The sequence below is a fragment of the Anomaloglossus baeobatrachus genome, chromosome 3 (genome assembly GCF_048569485.1).
Source record: "Anomaloglossus baeobatrachus isolate aAnoBae1 chromosome 3, aAnoBae1.hap1, whole genome shotgun sequence".
Taxonomy (NCBI): Eukaryota; Metazoa; Chordata; class Amphibia; order Anura; family Aromobatidae; genus Anomaloglossus; species Anomaloglossus baeobatrachus.
The window spans coordinates 300,102,373-300,123,349 of NC_134355.1; positions in this window are offsets into that span (position 1 = coordinate 300,102,373).

Genomic DNA, 20,977 nt, shown 5'->3' on the forward strand with positions numbered 1-20,977 from the left:
GCAAATATCTTTACAATAGTGTGAATAGACAAAAGTACAATAGCCACGTTTAGGATGCCACTAGGTACACTGACTGTTTGCTAGAATAATGGCTTAGTTTAAAAAAGTTGGAGTGTGCAATGCAGGCAGACATGCTGCAAATATCTTTACAATAGTGTGAATAGACAAAAGTACAATAGCCACGTTTAGGATGCCACTAGGTACACTGAGTGTTTGCTAGTATAATGGCTTAGTTTAAAAAAGTTGGAGTGTGCAATGCAGGCAGACATGCTGCAAATATCTTTACAATAGTGTGAATAGACAAAAGTACAATAGCCACGTTTAGGATGGCACAAGGTACACTGAGTGTTTGCTAGTATAATGGCTTAGTTTAAAAAAGTTGGAGTGTGCAATGCAGGCAGACATGCTGCAAATATCTTTACAATAGTGTGAATAGACAAAAGTACAATAGCCACGTTTAGGATGCCACACTAGGAACACTGACTGTTTGCTAGTATAATGGCTTAGTTTAAAAAAGTTGGAGTGTGCAATGCAGGCAGACATGCTGCAAATATCTTTACAATAGTGTGAATAGACAAAAGTACAATAGCCACGTTTAGGATGCCACTAGGTACACTGACTGTTTGCGAGTATAATGGCTTAGTTTAAAAAAGTTGGAATGTGCAATGCAGGCAGACATGCTGCAAATATCTTTACAATAGTGTGAATAGACAAAAGTACAATAGCCACGTTTAGGATGGCACTAGGTACACTGAGTGTTTGCTAGTATAATGGCTTAGTTTAAAAAAGTTGGAGTGTGCAATGCAGGCAGATGTGCTGCAAATATCTTTACAATAGTGTGAATAGACAAAAGTACAATAGCCACGTTTAGGATGGCACTAGGTACACTGACTGTTTGCTAGTATAATGGCTTAGTTTAAAAAAGTTGGAGTGTGCAATGCAGGCAGACATGCTGCAAATATCTTTACAATAGTGTGAATAGACAAAAGTACAATAGCCACGTTTAGGATGCCACTAGGTACACTGACTGTTTGCTAGTATAATGGCTTAGTTTAAAAAAGTTGGAGTGTGCAATGCAGGCAGACATGCTGCAAATATCTTTACAATAGTGTGAATAGACAAAAGTACAATAGCCACGTTTAGGATGGCACTAGGTACACTGACTGTTTGCTAGTATAATGGCTTAGTTTAAAAAAGTTGGAGTGTGCAATGCAGGCAGACATGCTGCAAATATCTTTACAATAGTGTGAATAGACAAAAGTACAATAGCCACGTTTAGGATGCCACTAGGTACACTGACTGTTTGCTAGTATAATGGCTTAGTTTAAAAAAGTTGGAGTGTGCAATGCAGGCAGACATGCTGCAAATATCTTTACAATAGTGTGAATAGACAAAAGTACAATAGCCACGTTTAGGATGCCACACTAAGAACACTGACTGTTTGCTAGTATAATGGCTTAGTTTAAAAAAGTTGGAGTGTGCAATGCAGGCAGACATGCTGCAAATATCTTTACAATAGTGTGAATAGACAAAAGTACAATAGCCACGTTTAGGATGGCACTAGGTACACTGAGTGTTTGCTAGTATAATGGCTTAGTTTAAAAAAGTTGGAGTGTGCAATGCAGGCAGACATGCTGCAAATATCTTTACAATAGTGTGAATAGACAAAAGTACAATAGCCACGTTTAGGATGCCACTAGGTACACTGACTGTTTGCTAGTATAATGGCTTAGTTTAAAAAAGTTGGAGTGTGCAATGCAGGCAGACATGCTGCAAATATCTTTACAATAGTGTGAATAGACAAAAGTACAATAGCCACGTTTAGGATGCCACTAGGTACACTGACTGTTTGCTAGTATAATGGCTTAGTTTAAAAAAGTTGGAGTGTGCAATGCAGGCAGACATGCTGCAAATATCTTTACAATAGTGTGAATAGACAAAAGTACAATAGCCACGTTTAGGATGCCACACTAGGAACACTGACTGTTTGCTAGTATAATGGCTTAGTTTAAAAAAGTTGGAGTGTGCAATGCAGGCAGACATGCTGCAAATATCTTTACAATAGTGTGAATAGACAAAAGTACAATAGCCACGTTTAGGATGCCACTAGGTACACTGACTGTTTGCTAGTATAATGGCTTAGTTTAAAAAAGCTGGAGTGTGCAATGCAGGCAGACATGCTGCAAATATCTTTACAATAGTGTGAATAGACAAAAGTACAATAGCCAAGTTTAGGATGGCACTAGGTACACTGACTGTTTGCTAGTATAATGGCTTAGTTTAAAAAAGTTGGAGTGTGCAATGCAGGCAGACATGCTGCAAATATCTTTACAATAGTGTGAATAGACAAAAGTACAATAGCCACGTTTAGGATGCCACTAGGTACACTGACTGTTTGCTAGTATAATGGCTTAGTTTAAAAAAGTTGGAGTATGCAATGCAGGCAGACATGCTGCAAATATCTTTACAATAGTGTGAATAGACAAAAGTACAATAGCCACGTTTAGGATGCCACACTAGGAACACTGACTGTTTGCTAGTATAATGGCTTAGTTTAAAAAAGTTGGAGTGTGCAATGCAGGCAGACATGCTGCAAATATCTTTACAATAGTGTGAATAGACAAAAGTACAATAGCCACGTTTAGGATGGCACTAGGTACACTGAGTGTTTGCTAGTATAATGGCTTAGTTTAAAAAAGTTGGAGTGTGCAATGCAGGCAGACATGCTGCAAATATCTTTACAATAGTGTGAATAGACAAAAGTACAATAGCCACGTTTAGGATGCCACACTAGGAACACTGACTGTTTGCTAGTATAATGGCTTAGTTTAAAAAAGTTGGAGTGTGCAATGCAGGCAGACATGCTGCAAATATCTTTACAATAGTGTGAATAGACAAAAGTACAATAGCCACGTTTAGGATGCCACTAGGTACACTGACTGTTTGCGAGTATAATGGCTTAGTTTAAAAAAGTTGGAATGTGCAATGCAGGCAGACATGCTGCAAATATCTTTACAATAGTGTGAATAGACAAAAGTACAATAGCCACGTTTAGGATGGCACTAGGTACACTGAGTGTTTGCTAGTATAATGGCTTAGTTTAAAAAAGTTGGAGTGTGCAATGCAGGCAGACGTGCTGCAAATATCTTTACAATAGTGTGAATAGACAAAAGTACAATAGCCACGTTTAGGATGGCACTAGGTACACTGAGTGTTTGCTAGTATAATGGCTTAGTTTAAAAAAGTTGGAGTGTGCAATGCAGGCAGACATGCTGCAAATATCTTTACAATAGTGTGAATAGACAAAAGTACAATAGCCACGTTTAGGATGGCACTAGGTACACTGAGTGTTTGCTAGTATAATGGCTTAGTTTAAAAAAGTTGGAGTGTGCAATGCAGGCAGACGTGCTGCAAATATCTTTACAATAGTGTGAATAGACAAAAGTACAATAGCCACGTTTAGGATGGCACTAGGTACACTGAGTGTTTGCTAGTATAATGGCTTAGTTTAAAAAAGTTGGAGTGTGCAATGCAGGCAGACATGCTGCAAATATCTTTACAATAGTGTGAATAGACAAAAGTACAATAGCCACGTTTAGGATGGCACTAGGTACACTGAGTGTTTGCTAGTATAATGGCTTAGTTTAAAAAAGCTGGAGTGTGCAATGCAGGCAGACATGCTGCAAATATCTTTACAATAGTGTGAATAGACAAAAGTACAATAGCCACATTTAGGATGGCACTAGGTACACTGACTGTTTGCTAGTATAATGGCTTAGTTTAAAAAAGTTGGAGTGTGCAATGCAGGCAGACATGCTGCAAATATCTTTACAATAGTGTGAATAGACAAAAGTACAATAGCCACGTTTAGGATGGCACTAGGTACACTGACTGTTTGCTAGTATAATGGCTTAGTTTAAAAAAGTTGGAATGTGCAATGCAGGCAGACATGCTGCAAATATCTTTACAATAGTGTGAATAGACAAAAGTACAATAGCCACGTTTAGGATGGCACTAGGTACACTGAGTGTTTGCTAGTATAATGGCTTAGTTTAAAAAAGTTGGAGTGTGCAATGCAGGCAGACGTGCTGCAAATATCTTTACAATAGTGTGAATAGACAAAAGTACAATAGCTACGTTTAGGATGGCACTAGGTACACTGAGTGTTTGCTAGTATAATGGCTTAGTTTAAAAAAGTTGGAGTGTGCAATGCAGGCAGACGTGCTGCAAATATCTTTACAATAGTGTGAATAGACAAAAGTCCAATAGCCACGTTTAGGATGCCACTAGGTACACTGACTGTTTGCTAGTATAATGGCTTAGTTTAAAAAAGTTGGAGTGTGCAATGCAGGCAGACATGCTGCAAATATCTTTACAATAGTGTGAATAGACAAAAGTACAATAGCCACGTTTAGGATGCCACTAGGTACACTGAGTGTTTGCTAGTATAATGGCTTAGTTTAAAAAAGTTGGAGTGTGCAATGCAGGCAGACATGCTGCAAATATCTTTACAATAGTGTGAATAGACAAAAGTACAATAGCCACGTTTACGATGCCACTAGGTACACTGACTGTTTGCTAGTATAATGGCTTAGTTAAAAAGAGTTGGAGTGTGCAATGCAGGCAGACGTGCTCTGCAAATGTCTTTGCACTAGTGGGACTATAGCAAAGTCCAATAGCCACGTTTAGGATACCACTAGGTACACTGACTGTTTGCTAGTATAATGGCTTAGTTAAAAAGAGTTGGAGTGTGCAATGCAGGCAGACGCGCTCTGCAAATGTCTTTGCACTAGTGGGACTATAGCAAAGTCCAATAGCCACGTTTAGGATGCCACTAGGTACACTGACTGTTTGCTAGTATAATGGCTTAGTTAAAAAGAGTTGGAGTGTGCAATGCAGGCAGACGTGCTCTGCAAATGTCTTTGCACTAGTGGGACTATAGCAAAGTCCAATAGCCACGTTTAGGATGCCACTAGGTACACTGAGTGTTTGCTAGTATAATGGCTTAGTTATAATGAGTAGGAGTGTGCAGAGGACAGGAGGGTACAGTGGCAGGATTGTGGGGCTCTGGGTAGAGGAATGGAAGCCTGCCTTTCTATTCCCTCCTAATAGGGAAATGCAGGGAGGAAATCCCTGACCTTGGCTACATAGACGCTGTCTCTGTTTTCAGGACCTGTCACCTATGGCTCTCTGACCCTGCCGGTTTGAGCCCTTAAAAGGACTGCTAGAAAGTGCTCTCCCTAAGCTGTCTAACGCTGTGTATGGAGCGCATACAGCTGTATCGGCGATAGGACTCAGGAGGACGGAGCTGCGACAGTGATGTCTGACACCAAAGACGCAGAAGAGATAATGGCGTCCTGGAGGAAAATGTCCGGTTTTATAATGCAGGGACATGTGACATGGACATCCTATCACACATGCCGTTGCTTCTCTGGCTAAAAGTCCACTTAGCTGTGTGTGTGTCTGGGATTGGCTGACATGCTGGCCCGCCCCACTACACGCGCGCGCTTAGGGAAGGAAGACAAGGAAAAAAAAAAAAAATGGCGATCGCCATTATAGAAACAGCAGTGATCTGAAGGCGCTGTTCACGCACACTATACACTGAAATGTCATAATAGTGTGATTCACAGAGTGAGTTACACTATTACAGCAGAAACCAAGCTAGGATTTAGCTGGTTTTTTGCTGCTAGAACCGTTCTCGAACGTTTCTAGAACTATCGAGCTTTTGCAAAAAGCTCGAGTTCTAGTTCGATCTAGAACAGGCCCCAAAATCACTCGAGCCTAGAACTGGAGAACCTCGAACCACGAACCGCGTTCAACTCTACTCCTTAGTAGAGTTGAGCGCGGTTCGCGGTTCGAGGTTCTCCAGTTCTAAGCTCGAGTGATTTTTGGGGCTGTTCGAGATCGAACTAGAACTCGAGCTTTTTGCAAAAGCTCGATAGTTCTAGATACGTTCGAGAACGGTTCTAGCAGCAAAAAGCAGGGCTTTTTACAGCTACAGTGAGCAGGAGCCATCGCTGGCAGCTTGCCAGAAGCTGGTAACCAAGATAAATATCGGGTATCCAAGCAAAGCGCTTTGGTTAGTAACCCGATGTTTATCTTAGTTACGTGCAGGAAGCCCACACTTTCCCGCTCAGCTCACTCCGCCCCCTCCTGCCCGCGGCATGTACACATACATACACACACACACACACACACACACACACAAACCCCCCCCCTGCTCGGCTTACCTGCGGTGATGAAGTCCCGCCATCCCGAACTCAGCGCTGTCACTTTCCTCCATGGTCCATGGCCGCCGCCCGCTTGTCACATCACCTTCTCTCGCTTCCGACCCGAGACTGATTAGCGGTGACGTCACGGACCTCTCGCGATACTTGAGGGGAAGGCGCCGGTCATTGAACTCAGTGACAGGGGCTGTCGGCAGTGCTGGAGATCAGCGCAGGTAATGTACCTCGCTGACAGCAGCACTTGTCACCCCCCTGCAGTGACCTGGGCTGACCCATTGATGTTAGCTCAGGTCACTGCACTGCTCTCCCAGCCAATGGGGAACATCCTGCTCTTCATTGACTGGGACAGTGTGGGTCGTCATGGCAACCCCTTGGATTACACCAGACCTGGATTTGTTTTTGAATCTAATAAATTGGTTAAAGAGGGAATGTTTTGGGGAGTGTTTTTTCAAATAAAAATATGTTTGTCGTCTATTTTTTTTTATTACTGACTGGGTTGGTGATGTCGGGTATCTGATAGACGCCTGACCTCACCAACCCCAGGGCTTGATGCCAGGTGACATTACACATCTGGTATTAACCCCATATATTACCCCGTTTGCCACCGCACCAGGGCGCGGGATGAGCTGGGGTGAAGCACCAGGATTGGCGCATCTAATGGATGCGCCACTTCTGGGGCGGCTGCGGCCTGCTATTTTTTGGCTGGGGAGAGTCCAATAACCATGGACCTCCCTAGTCTGAGAATATCAGGCCCCAGCTGTCTGCTTTACCTTGGCTGGGGATCCAGTTTTGGGGGACCCCTACGTGTTTTTTTTTTAAAATTATTTATTTAATTTAAAATAACAGCGTGGGGTGCCCTCAGTTTTGGATTACCAGCCAAGGTGAGGTTGCCAGCTGTGGTCTGCAGGCTGCAGCCGTCTGCTTTACCCTAGCTGGCTACAAAACTAGGGGGAACCCTACGTCATTTTTTTTTTCATTTTTTTGGCTAAATACAAAGCTAAGCACCCCTTAGTGCCACATGAAAGGCACCAAAGGGTGCTCCACTTTTTCTCCACTTTTTCTCCACTTTTTCTCCATTTTTTTTCTCCACTTTTTCTCTACTTTTTCTCCACTTTTTCTCCACTTTTTCTCCACTTTTTCTCCACTTTTTCTCCATTTTTTTTCTCCAATTTTTCTCCACTTTTTCTCCACTTTTTCTCCACTTTTTCTCCACTTTTTCTCCACTTTTTTTTCCATTTTTTTCTCCACTTTTTCTCCACTTTTTTTCCATTTTTTTCTCCACTTTTTCTCCACTTTTGCTCCACTTTTTCTCCATTTTTTCTCCACTTTTTCTCCATTTTTTTCTCCACTTTTGCTCCACTTTTTCTCCATTTTTTCTCCACTTTTTCTCCACTTTTTTTCCATTTTTTCTCCACTTTTTCTCCACTTTTTCTCCACTTTTTCTCCATTTTTTTCTCCACTTTTTCTCCACTTTTTCTCCACTTTTTCTCCACTTTTTTTCCATTTTTTCTCCACTTTTTCTCCACTTTTTCTCCACTTTTTCTCCACTTTTTCTCCATTTTTTTCTCCACTTTTTCTCCACTTTTTCTCCACTTTTTCTCCACCTTTTTCTCCACTTTTTCTCCACTTTTTCTCCACTTTTTCTCCACTTTTTCTCCACTTTTTTTCCATTTTTTTCTCCACTTTTTCTCCACTTTTTCTCCACTTTTTCTCCACTTTTTTCTCCACTTTTTCTCCACTTTTTCTCCACTTTTTCTCCACTTTTTCTCCACTTTTTCTCCATTTTTTTCTCCACTTTTTCTCCACTTTTTCTCCACTTTTTCTCCACTTTTTCTCCATTTTTTTTCTCCACTTTTTCTCCACTTTTTCTCCACTTTTTCTCCATTTTTTTCTCCACTTTTTCTCCACTTTTTCTCCACTTTTTCTCCATTTTTTTCTCCACTTTTTCTCCACTTTTTCTCCACTTTTTCTCCATTTTTTTCTCCACTTTTTCTCCACTTTTTCTCCACTTTTTCTCCACTTTTTCTCCATTTTTTCTCCACTTTTTCTCCACTTTTTCTCCACTTTTTCTCCACTTTTTCTTCACTTTTTCTCCACTTTTTCTCCACTTTTTCTCCATTTTTTCTCCACTTTTTCTCCACTTTTTCTCCACTTTTTCTCCACTTTTTCTCCATTTTTTTCTCCACTTTTTCTCCACTTTTTCTCCACTTTTTCTCCACTTTTTCTCCATTTTTTTCTCCACTTTTTCTCCACTTTTTCTCCATTTTTTTCTCCACTTTTTCTCCACTTTTTCTCCACTTTTTCTCCACTTTTTCTCCACTTTTTCTCCATTTTTTTCTCCACTTTTTCTCCACTTTTTCTCCACTTTTTTTCCATTTTTTTCTCCACTTTTTCTCTGTTCTTTTTCTATGGTCGGTCTACCCATTAGCTCTGCCATGCATACTGTAGCTCTACACCTACTGCACATGTTACTTTATGATTGACATCTCTTTCGTACCAGAGCTGTCTAAGTCTACTCTGACCCCATATTTGTCATTTCTATATTGTCCTTGTACTGTATTATGACATTTGTATCATGTGTTTCATTTCTTGCTGTGTTGCAATTTTTTTGCTGCATCCCAATTGTACCTCTACATTGTTCTAGTTTATGTTATTGTTCTCTCACTCTTATGCGATACTGCTTATTGTCATTTTTCATGATTACATGCAGATAAGTCCAATCTGACGAAGGCTCAGGCCGAAACGTCATTTGTAACTTGTTTTGGACAAAAACATATATGCTTATGAAAAATTTTTTTTTCTTAATACGGACCAATAAAGAGTGATTTTGCTTTACTATCCGTTGTGACTTACTGACTTAGTCTGGGAGATTTAGAGTGCCGAGGTTACTCACTAATTTTATCTATTATTACCTCTGAGCACCTATATACCAGTGAGCAGAGCTTCCTCTACAGTAGTTCTCCTAATTAGGCATGCCCTTACCTCATGAGCAGGGCATTGCAGCTTTGGTAGCAACCATTACGACATGGACTCTGCTGCTGTGGACCAGGGGAGAGTGAGTGCAGATTCATTGCACCCACACTCCTCACATGAAGGGTCCGCACTCCTAGAAAATGGGGGATACGTTCCCTGAGTGTCTCCCCCCCATAATCTAGACGGTCCAGAGTCGTCGTGGGACCCCTTTATTTTTTTTCTTACAATAAATTGGTGAAAGAGGAAATGTTTTGGGTTCTGTTTTTTCAAATAAATTTCTTTTGTCGATTTTTTGTTTTTGTTAGTACTGACAGTTTATGATGTTGGGTATCTAATAGACGCCATGACATCACAAACTGCTGGGCTTGATCTCAGGTGACTTTACAGCTAGTATCAACCCGATTTATTACCCCATTTGCCACTGCACCAGGGCACGGGATGAGCTGGGGTGAAGCGCCAGGATTGGCGCATCTAGTGGATGCGCCACGTCTGGGGTGCCTGCGGCCTGCTATTTTTAGGCTGTGAAGGCCCAATAACTATGGACCTTTCCACCCTGAGAATACCAGACCACAGCTGTCCGCTTTACCTTGGCTGGTGATCCAATTTGGGGGGGACCCTACTTTTATTGTGTAATTATTAATATTTATAAAATAATTATAAAAAAGAGCCTGAGGGGACCTCCACATTGGATCCCCAACCACGGTAAAGCTGCCAGCTGTGGTTTTCAGGCTACAACCGTCTGCTTTACCCTAGCTGGCTATCAAAAATGGGGGGACCCAACGTCATTTTTTTTTTTTAACTATTTTTTAAATAGAAAAAATTAATGGGCTTCCCTGTATTTTGATTGCCAACCAAGGTAACGGCAGGCAGATGGGGGTGGCAACCCATAGCTGTCTTCTTTATCTGCGCTGAGAATCAAAAATACCGCGGAGCGCTACGTCATTTTTTTAAAGATTTATTTTTACAGCACTGTGATGTCCAGCAATCAAAATACAGGGAAGCCCATTTTATTTTTAGTTATTTAAATAAATAATTAAAAAAAATATATATGGGCTCCCGCTGCATTTTTTGTATTGCTAGCTAAGGGTAATCCAAGCAGCTACTGGCTGCTAACCCCCACTGCTTGGTGTTACCTTCACTGGCAATGGAAAATCCAGGGAAGCATTTTTTATTTTTTTTGCCAAAAAACTAGAAAAAAAAGGATGTGAGCTTCGCCATATTTTTGTATGCTAGCCAGGTACAGCAGGCAGCCACGGGCTGCCTCCAACCCCCAGTTGCCTATTTTTACCCGGCTGGGAACCAAAAATATAGGGAAGCCCGTTTTTTTTTAATTATTTCACTTATTTCATGAAATAATTAAAAAACAAATGACGTGGGCTTCGCCCCATTTTTGTGTCCAGCCGGGTACAACTAGGCAGCTGGGGATTGGAATCCGCAGCACAGGTTAGCCCGAGGTTTCTGGGCGCCTCTGCTGCGGATTTCAGTCCGCAGCCGTCCCAGAAAATGGCGCTCTCATAGAAGCGCCATCATCTGGCGCTGTATCCAACTCTTCCAACAGCCCTGGAGCCGGGTGGCTTGTTGGGTAATCATGAGTTAATACTGGCTTTGTTTTACTAGCCAGTATGAAGCCAGAGATTCTTAATGTCAGGCACGTTTGACCCGGCCATTAAGAATCTCCAATAAAGGGTTAAAAAAAAACACCACACAGAGAAAAAATACTTTAATAGAAATAAATACACAGACACATTAGAGACTCCATCTTTATTACCCCCTGTCAGCCCTCCACGATCCTGCTCTTCTGTCTTCTTTCTTTCTAGTGTAGTAGTAGTGACGATTGTAGTGAGGATGAGATTCACCAGCTCATCACTTGGGGCTGGGGAACCTCCATCCTCACTACAATCCTCACTAGTGTAGTAGTAGTGACGATTGTAGTGAGGAAGGATGAGATTCACCAGCTCATCACTTGGGGCTGGGGAACCTCCATCCTCACTACAATCCTCACTAGTGTAGTAGTAGTGACGATTGTAGTGAGGAAGGATGAGATTCACCAGCTCATCACTTGGGGCTGGGGAACCTCATCCTCACTACAATCCTCACTAGTGTAGTAGTAGTGATGATTGTAGTGAGGAAGGATGAGATTCACCAGCTCATCACTTGGGGCTGGGGAACCTCCATCCTCACTACAATCCTCACTAGTGTAGTAGTAGTGACGATTGTAGTGAGGAAGGATGAGATTCACCAGCTCATCACTTGGGGCTGGGGAACCTCCATCCTCACTACAATCATCACTACAATCGGGAAGCAGCGTGCAGCCTTCACTCCGTGAGTGATCACTGCTGGCTGTCAGCGGTAACAGCGGTAACGCTGACAGACGCGTTACCATAGCAACGGTGCTCTCGGAGCCGCGGTTAGCGGTGATGTCACCGCTAACTGCGTTGCTATGGCAACGGTGATCTCCGTTAATGACCGGCTGTGTCAGCCGGTCCCTAACGGAACGGGGAGTCGACCGTGTGCTAGAGCATGTCGCCGGTACACGGCGGTACACATATGTGCACCGTGTACCGGAGAGATGCACTCGCAGGTCCTACATGACGTGTCATAGTCATGTGACCAGTCTGTAGCCAATGAGATAATAGCCACGTGACTGGTCACATGGCTATTTTGACGTCACGATAGGTCCTGCATCTCTGCTGGCAGTGCAGGTCACCGGGAGGATTCAGCGATCATCGGATGGAATAGCGTCAAGAGACAGAGTGCAGAAGGGATCGCGAGGACCGGTAAGTGTTATGGCAATGTTTATTAACTGTTTGTGTACATTTATAATGCATTTTTATGTGTTTGTGATTACCTCCCATTATAGCCTATATGTTCGAGTTTGGTTCGTCGAACGTTCGACGAGCCGAACTCGAACGGGACCCCCGTTCGGCGAACCGGCCTCGAGCCGAACCGGGACCGGTTCGCTCATCTCTACTCCTTAGCGCTCTATCAGACCGTGCTTCCATACTTTACTGCTAATCATGTATGTATGACATTGTGTTTTTTGTGTAGTATTGAGTAGAAATATATGTACTGTAGACTTAAGGGTGTGTTTAATATATATATTTATTACACGGTTTTGTCTCAGTTAGTCGCCGGTAAAATATATATTCAATCAGCAAAGGAACAGATACTGTTAAGCGTGTATATGTGTGTTACATCATATATTATCTATTTTTAGTCATCTCTGATAATAACAATTAATATCAGGTGTTAGCCCATACTACATTATTAACAAGCCAGCTTATTGGCCCTGCAACATCGGCAAACCCAAACAATAACATGACCTTCAGGCTTTAAGTCCTTGACATGGATACTCCGGTGTTTAGTTTCCTTTACAGTTCGGGTTCGCTCATCCCCCTTCTCATAAGTTTAGTCTGTTGACTGTCTGCTAAAACAGATTAGCTGTAAAAAAACCCCCACAGATAATTAATATGACTTGGTTACAAAAGCTAGTTGTGTCTTAAAATATCAGCATTGGTTGTTGCCAAGTGAACACTGTATGCCATTTAATGGAAATAAAATCTAGTTGCTATAGTAACTGTTCCGTTTTCTGTTAGGAAACATTCAGATATTCAAAGATCGTCCAAACAGTAAGCTTGGTCATGTGTAGAGCCAGGAAGGCTACAGACGAAATGTTCTGTGCAGACTCTCTTGCAGAGTTCCTTGGTGCATACCGATATTCTGTCAGTAACATAAAGCTATGAAACACTGTAATATTGCATGCTGGAATACAGCATACTACTGATGCCTTTGGTTAGCAACATTGCTTTAAGAACGAAATTTGTTTCTACAGTTTTCAATACTTTTTATCAGATGTGGATAATTAATTTTCCCATGAGGAACTGTGACTTTTGACTTAATTCTGCTCCTTTTTATTGTTTCCTATAAATTTCCATCGCTTAGCATTGAGCAGTATTAAGTCTGATGACTCGCTGCTATTGTTAATACATGTTACGATAGATCATATTGTAATTAGTGATGGGCGATTCCCCCGATGATCGGGATCGGAAGCCTCGCCCGATCATTTAGTAGAGATTAGGATTGAGATAACACGATCTTGCGTCCGATCGACGAACTCGGGCCTTACAGTTATGGGATGGGGTGGTGGGGCTGTAAAATAAAGAATCTAGTTAAAAGCTTTGTATTCTCAGATGGTACTAAGCCCGAAATTTATTCTCAGATGGTACTAAGCCCGAAATTCATGGTGTCATGCCAAATTAGACATAGCCACCATGAATTTCTAATAAACAGTAAAAAATAATATGACACATATAAAAAAATCTTTTATTAGAAATAAAACAAAAAAACATTTAGAGACTCCATCTTTATTATAAAAATCTCCTTAGTCTGACGTAGTTCACAGGAACAGCAATGTCAGCTTCAGCACTCTGTACAGACAGTCTATACAAAGTGAGAAGCAGAGAGAGCATTATCAGCTCTGCTACATGGCTCTGTACAGAGCGAGAGGCAGGCTGATGGTGAGGACCTTCGATGACGTCATAGTCATGTGACCATACAAAATAAAGTCTGGCTCACTCAGATATAATTGGTGCCTCCGAGAAAAAAGTCCTCCGTGAAAGTATCCGTAGTATTGAAGAACAACTATCCAACACTCTTCCAACAGTTGAATGGAATACTATGAAAACACGGACTCAGGACTCTATGATGGACTTTAAGAAAACATTACAAGATAGAAAAAGATCCAAATATATTAGGGATCAGGATGACTATTCGAGAAATCGTGTTTACAAGTGGCGTTTTATGGAACCCCATGACCGTCGACAACCTTACCATGCTATATATCAGGGTTCTACTAGCTCCGATAGTGATCACAGCCAGCCCCGTGGGTCTTCCTCTTCTTCTTTTTTAGGGCCAAGACGTCCTCCACGGGAAAGACGAGGCGTGGGAAAAGGAAACCAAGGTGCCCCATACAAGGTCACGACTCGTTCTCAGGTAGGACCAACATCCTGTACAATATCTCCTCCTATCATTTATCCCCGACAGAGTCCCATGTATTGCAGAAAGGGCTTTCCTTTTGTCCCACCCCTACATTCAACGAATTCACCCTTGACCAGGAGCTCAGGAGGTTCTTCCGGTCCCTTAGACTCAAGACACATTTCCAGTCCCTAGACACCAGTGAACAGGTGGTACACACAGCTTCCCCAGGAATGTTCCGCCTCAAGGATCTTAATTTGACGATACGCAGTTCATTTCAACCACCCAAAACTTACCATCCGGTTGAAACCTTCATTGGCTTGGTTAGCTCCGATATTAAGAAAGTTATACATGACATAAGGAATGGTCATTTACAAGTCCGTCATAATCTTACACCTACGGAGTCTCAAGCCATTGAAGGCCTCAAGAGTAACCATAAATTAATCATCAAACCAGCAGATAAAGGTGGTGCTATTGTGGTGATGGATAAAAGCTACTATATATCTGAGATACAGGGCCAGCTTGATGATCATACTACATACCAGCCCATTTCGCGGGATCCAAAACCCAGGATCAGGGAACTCAATAGTAACATGATTACGGAACATGTATGTCTTGGCACCTTAGATAAAAAATTGTCCGAATTTTTGGTAAAAGAGTCCCCCATAACACCAGTATTTTATACTCTACCCAAAATTCATAAGAATCTGAATCGACCACCTGGACGGCCCATTGTGGCCTCCACAGATTCCATTTTATCACCCTTGGCCATCACACTTGAGAGAATCTTGAATCCCTTTGTACCTTCTATAAGGTCATACATTAAGGACACCAATGATTTTCTACATTTCCTTAGGACAACTAACAACATCTCTGGTGAGGATATTTTGGTTACTCTTGATGTGACAAGTCTTTACACAAGTATAAACCATGTACAAGGTATTGAGGCTGTTGATTCTTTCCTGGAGCAGCAAGACACACTATCCACCCATCAAAGAAAGTTGGTTATTGATCTTCTAACAATAGTATTACACAATAACTTTTTTCTTTTTCTAGACCAATACTACTTACAAATTCAAGGGACTGCGATGGGATCAAATGTAGCGCCCCCATATGCCAACATTTTTATGGCGCATTTTTAGGACACCTTCGTCTACCCTCATCCTATGTTCTCGTCACATGTTATCGCATGGCGGAGATACATAGACGACATTTTCATGATATGGCATGGTGATTCTTCTAGTCTTAACACATTTTATTCTGATCTTAACAGCTGTCTGCCTAACTTGAGTTTCACCCTACACTCAGATGTACATGAAATCAACTTTCTTGACGTACTCATCCTGAAGTCCCCTAGTGGAGTTATTTCTACTGATTTATATACTAAGTCCACGGACAGGAATAGTTTGCTGCATTTCACCAGTGCCCATCCTAGTCACATCAAGCGGGCACTTCCAGCATCTCAGATTAAACGAGTTGAACGCATAGTATCCGATCCTCTTTTAAGAGGAAGACGTATGGCTGAGATGAGCGATAAATTCGTTGTTAGGGGTTACCCCCAGCGAATTGCCGGAGCAGAACCTGTCATTAGACCGTCTAGTCCACAATCGGGTCCCAGAGTACCTTTTGTAGCCACGTATCATCCCTTTCATGCGCAAGTGAGGGGTTCCATACTTAAACATTGGTCACTTTTAGGCCAAGCGTATCCTAATATTCCAGAATTCATCAATAGACCCCTTTTCTGCAACAAGCGCCCTAAAAACTTGAGAGATACGTTAGTGCGGGCGGACATCGGTTCTCCAAAGAAACAAAAACGACAGATGACACTACAGACAGCTCGTACCGGGAATTACCCGTGTTTACACTGTATTCAATGTTCCAACATCACAAAAGGCAGCACTTTCACCCATCCCCGGACAGGGCGGATCTTTCATATCAAAGACTTCTTCACATGTGATTCATCGTTCGTGGTCTATCTGATCAAATGTTCCTGCGGTCTCGGATATGTTGGGGAGACTACCCAACATATCCGAGACCGGATAAGTAAGCATAAATCGACAATTAGGTGTAAGCAGACACTCTTACCCATTCCTGCTCATTTTACACAAGCGGGTCACACGGTAGCACAATTACGGTACCAAGTTTTGGAACAAGTTGTTGCACCCAGGAGGGGGGGGAATAGAATACAGAGGCTGAAGGAGCGCGAAGCCTATTGGATATATACGCTACAGACATTAGAGCCATTGGGTTTGAATCGTGAATATGAGATCTTTTATTAGAAAATTCTTTTTCTTTCTTTCATATCATGTATAACTTCCTTCTAGTCTGTAATTTCTCATATATCCTTCAGCTACCTGATGTCTTCATTCTCTGATCTAGCCCTTATATTATTTTCTTCTGATGTCTGGCTTTATAGCGCTCCTCTATTCCTATCTTTTATTTGTGTCATACATAGGTTCTTATTTATCATCATATGTTTCTTTTTCTTTTAGGCGCTGTAACTAATCTATCCACGATTCCGTCATGGCACTGTATCCCTGTCAGCAACATCCACCATTTCCTGGACGCCAGTGTACCTGCGCGTGCGCGGTCTCGGCCGGATCACCGGCCGGTCTGCGCTCGCGCTCGGCCCACTCCTTCCATTCATTATTTGCACATCGTGACCGCCACTTACGCATGCGCTGATCGGCCTTTTGGCCCTTCTGCGCATGCACGACTAATGCGTTCCACGATAGCGGTTCACCACGCTACTTCCTGATCACATGTGTTTTTCGTCATCAATCACGTGCACAGACCGGCTGTGGCTGCTGTTGGCGCTTGCGCAATTGATCCTTGTGGTCTCTCTGCGCCTGGGCCTCTTGCATACCATGGTCCGGTCCAGGCTTTCACTGACAGGTGATCCTCTTCAGCAATCATGCACCTCTTAAATAGGTCTTGCTTCCTGCTACCACTTGCCCTGCAGGATTCACACTATCATTCACACAGGAGTTGCTCCACCACCAGGTATAGATTACTCCTCTTCTGTCATACTGGCTACAATCTGTTTTCTCAACCTGATCTTTGCTTTATTCTCTCAGGAACCTATCTCGTTCTTCTAATCTCATTATTTCCTGCTTCAGGATTGACTGGTTACACTTCCTAATAGGATTAAGGTTTGTCATCCACTACAACATGTTTCTCTATGTGATAACAGTCCAGGTGCCATAGACTTATGTTTGTGTACCTTTTTGTGCATTCACAGATTAAAAAACATAAAGTGGTTTGCACCTGTGGGCATTGGCCCGATTTCTAGAGAAAGTAAAAAGAAAAAAATCTTTTTGTACAGTAACTTCACTGAGCGGTATGTGCATTCTCTTTTTGCTATATGCTTTCCCTATCTTATGAGGACAATAATAGTGGATGCAATCTACTTTTATACATTTTCCAGGTGCTATAGACTTATGTTTGTGTACCTTTTTGTGCATTCACAGATTAAATAAACATAAAGTGGTTTGCACCTGTGGGCATTGGCCCGATCTCTAGAGAAAGTAAGAAAAAGAAAAAAATCTTTTTGTACAGTAGCCTCACTGAGCGGTATGTGCATTCTCTTTTTGCTATATGCTTTCCCTATCTTATGAGGACAATAATAGTGGATGCAATCTACTTTTATACAGTTTCCAGGTGCCATAGACCTATGTTTGTGTACCTTTTTGTGTATTCACAGATTAAATAAACATAAAGTGGTTTGCACCTGTGGGCATTGGCCCGATCTCTAGAGAAAGTAAGAAAAAGAAAAAATCTTTTTGTACAGTAGCCTCACTGAGCGATATGTGCATTCTCTTTTTGCTATATGCTTTCCCTATCTTATGAGGACAGTAAAGGTCCAGTCACACTAAACAACTTACCAGCGATCCCAACAACGATAGGGATCGCTGGTAAGTTGCTAGGAGGTTGCTGGTGAGATGTCACACTGCGACGCTCCAGCGATCCCACCAGCAACCTGACCTGGCAGGGATCGCTGGAGCGTGGCTACACAAGTTGCTGGTGAGCTCACCAGCAACCAGTGACCAGCTACACGTGCAGAGAGCAGGGAGCATCGCACACTGAGCGCTGGCTCCCTGCTCTCCTAGTACAGCACACATCGGGTTAATTACCCGATGTGTGCTGCAGCTACATGTGCACAGAGCAGGGAGCAGCGCACATTGCTTAGCGCTGGCTCCCTGCTCTCCTAGCTACAGCACACATCGGGTTAATTAACCCGATGTGTCCTGCAGCTACATGTGCACAGAGCAGGAGCCGGCACTGACAGTGAGAGCGGCTGAGGCTGGTATCAAAGGTAAATATCGGGTAACCAAGGACAGGGCTTCTTGGTTACCCGATGTTTACATTGGTTACCAGCCTCCGCAGAAGCCGGCTCCTGCTGCCTGCACAAGTTGTTGCTGTCTCGCTGTCACACACAGCGATCTGTGCTTCACAGCGGGACAGCAACAACTAAAAAATGGCCCAGGACATTCAGCAACAACCAACAACCTCACAGCAGGGGCCAGGTTGTTGCTGGATGTCACACACAGCAACATCGCTAGCAACGTCACAAAAGTTGTTCGTTAGCAGCGATGTTGCTAGCGATGTTGCTTAGTGTGACGGGGCCTTAATAGTGGATGCAATCTACTTTTATACTTTTAGATCTCATATAAGGGTATCAGTACTTGCTAGACTGGCAGTCCTTTTACTTCATACCCTTTCATTAGGTATGTATACATTTACACTAGTCATATCTAGTATCCTATACCAGTGTGGTGGAAATCCAACATTGAATATAATTTACAAATTTTCTTTTCATATACCACATAAACTGCCCCCCGGTAGTATCTATATACCACCGGTGTGTGAGCTACTGCAGCTTTGATGTTCACAAAGGTATCTTGATTATTGGCTTTCATTTGTAGAATACAGTGCTTGCTCTCTTTTTCATTTTTTCATTTTTTCGTTTTTTATTTCTATTCATCTTTTGTTTTTTCTTCCCTCTGGATTTGCCTCCCTTCCCTCTTTTCTCATCCTTTCTTCCTGTACATGCCTTTTCCCTTCTTTTTGTTTCCCCCTGACTTTTTTCCATACATTTTGTGTCCGACTCCTCTATAATCCCTTCTCTGATCTTCTGCTTTCCTTCTGTTTCTTCTTCCCTCCATATTTTTCATTTTACTTACATTTTTTTCACCCAAATTCTTCACTCATGGCCGGCTCTAGTATACTTACATGTGTCTATTTTTAGGCATTCGTGTATTTCATGACGATATCGCTTTGAGTAGTGACTCGACCACATATCTCTTCCATTATCATATAGGTATGTCCTAGTTTTTCTGTATTACTTAGAGTTAGGATGGTCCTCGTTTCGAGTAGTGTGAACCTTCTCTAGAGAATATATACCATTGCATTCAATGGAACTTTTGTGATATAATGTTTGTTTCTTCCAATTTTAATTTTTGAACTCAATATCAGTTTATATATGCTTGTTGATGCCAGCATTATGATTTCATACTGTATTACTTGTATGATGTATGGATAACTGTACATGTAATAACTTTGCTTTTCTTATTTCTGTATATTTGCACCATAGACCATCTCTGAGGAAGGCCTATATGTGAAGGCCGATACGTCAGAATTGTCTGGTCCTTTGCATCAATAAAACAAGCTTACTGAAATTCAAATAACATTTGTTTCGGACTCTTATCTTTACTGTGTGCCCGAGTTATTTTTTGACTCTACTAGTCATGTGACCAGTCTGTAAGCCAATGTCTATACAACATTTACACCAGACTGCTCACATGGCTATGATGTCACGAATGGTCCTTTAACCCGACACAGCAATGATCGACTCGGAAGCAGAAGCGCCAGGAGACAAAGTCTGCAGGATGCGTCGTGGGACCTGTAAGTATGATTATAATGTTTTTTAATTATGTGCTTTTTTTTTTTTTTACGCCCCCTGGACCCGATCTGGACCCAAAAGCTCGTGATCAGGATCGTGTACACGATACCTATGTAATCGGTACTATCCCCGATCTTTACAGTTCGGGATCGCCCATCACTAATTGTAATATGTATTCTTATCTGTCGCAGCAAATCAACGTCATATAATTTACTGCATTTTACAACGTTACTTTAAAGCAGCAAGTCATTTTTCTCCTTTCGTTCAGCTTTTGTACCTTGGTCAACAGCTTCTAACACCCCATTTTAAGGGGTAGTTGGACCTCTGGTAGTGAAGAAACGTTTCCCTCCCCCTGAAGATGCCACACGGTGTGGTGGCAAATGGTACTAGTAAAATGTTACCTGTCGTTTTAGTTAATAAACGGTTTCCCCACTAGGTGCCAGTGTAGAGTAGTGGTTCCCCTGGTAACAGTGGCAGGGAAGGAGGGGCAGGGCAGCCTAGGTGGGGAAGGGCTCTGAATGCAGGGCAGTGTGTAGTCAGATGTGACATGCGAGTGAGCTCGGTCTGAGGTGACGGGGCAGAGTGTGGGAGTGAGACATGGCAGTCAGCCAGAGTGAGTGCTTTGACAAAGAAGTGGAGGTCAGCAGGAACGCCTGTGGGAGGGACCTTCGAGTAAACGGGAACGCCCGTAGAAAGGAAGTGAAGTAGTTCCCCGGCAAAGAAGTGGAGAGGTGAGAACTTATCCGGAGCCAGTAGTGTGTGGTAGATCTGCCCTACAGTAAATTCGGGTTAAAGTGCAGCTACTAGGGGGTTAACGCATGTCCCCTGCAGGTGAGGGAAAGTTACCGGGGAAGGAGGAAACCATCAGCAAGAAGCGTAATCTGTAAACTGAAGTGACTTT